This window comes from Hakea prostrata, chromosome 7 (genome assembly GCF_041222555.1).
Source record: "Hakea prostrata isolate BN-2017 chromosome 7, UWA_Hpros_2, whole genome shotgun sequence".
In the NCBI taxonomy this organism is placed as follows: Eukaryota; Viridiplantae; Streptophyta; class Magnoliopsida; order Proteales; family Proteaceae; genus Hakea; species Hakea prostrata.
In genome coordinates, this window is record NC_142606.1 from 50,856,458 (window position 1) to 50,857,496 (window position 1,039).

General features: G+C 37.9%; 1 non-coding gene across 1 annotated transcript; it reads right to left on the reverse strand.

Moving 5' to 3' along the window:
• Window positions 1-314: 314 nt before the first annotated feature.
• Window positions 315-421, reverse strand: LOC149011329 (small nucleolar RNA R71). Its single transcript, XR_016174884.1, has one exon. It is a non-coding gene; the product is annotated as a small nucleolar RNA R71 (small nucleolar RNA).
• Between the last annotated feature and the right edge of the window lie 618 nt (window positions 422-1,039).

Genomic DNA, 1,039 nt, shown 5'->3' on the forward strand with positions numbered 1-1,039 from the left:
CCTTCCTGTATACGTTTACCTGATGTAAGGGGTAACAATTTGAACTTAAACCTAATTATATGTCTATGTTACCCCAATTTCATGGGTTATCTAATCAAGATGCATATTTGTTCCTTAGGGAGTTTAAGGAGGTTCGTGTCTTTATGAAGGTACAACAACTCACTGATGTTGCCGTAAGACTAAGGTTTATTACCTTTGCATTAAAGGACCAAGCCAAAAAGTGGCTTTATAGCTAACCTCGGGATAGCATTACCTAATGGGAACAATTCACTGTCCTATTCTTGAAGAAATTCTTTCATTTTTCCAAGACGAATAAAATAAGAAATGATATTCTTCAATTTCGTCAAAAACCCAATGAGACCTTTGCTAAGGTAATGGAGAGGTTTCAAAGCCTTCTCCAAGAATGCCCTCACCATGGTATAGAATTATGGCATTTATGCCAAATAATTTATGAGGGTATCGATTATCAAACAAATCAACTTTTGGAATCTATGTGCCCCACAAGATTTACATCGTTCACTGATGATTCCGAAGCTTGGGAATTTCTTTTAGACCTAGCAGATAGAACTAGAGAATGGGAGCCAACCCAAGAATTTGAAAGGACCAGTAGGGGATATTTTGTTGATAGCCAAGTTCATAAGGAAGCACAAATAGATAATCTTTTGAAAAAGTTAGAGACTTTGGTAGTTAAAGCTGCACCACGACCACCACCAAGTCAAGCACATTTTATTGACAAATCTATTGCTATGTGTGCATGGTGTCAGTCTCCTACACATGTAATTGAGGAATGCCCTAGCTATTCTGGAGGCCACCATGAAAATGTCAGTGCGATGTTATCAAACCCGTACAGTAACACGTACAATCTTGGGTGGAAGAATCATCCTAACTTTTCATGGTCTCAAGGGCAAAACCAAAATGGATTAACCAATTATTCCACACAAAATCACTTTGATGTCCATCAAAAACAAAGTGCCCAATTTTCTCATAATCCAAATGTCCAGTTCCCTCAAGCCCGAAATTTCCAGAAATGCCAATTTAG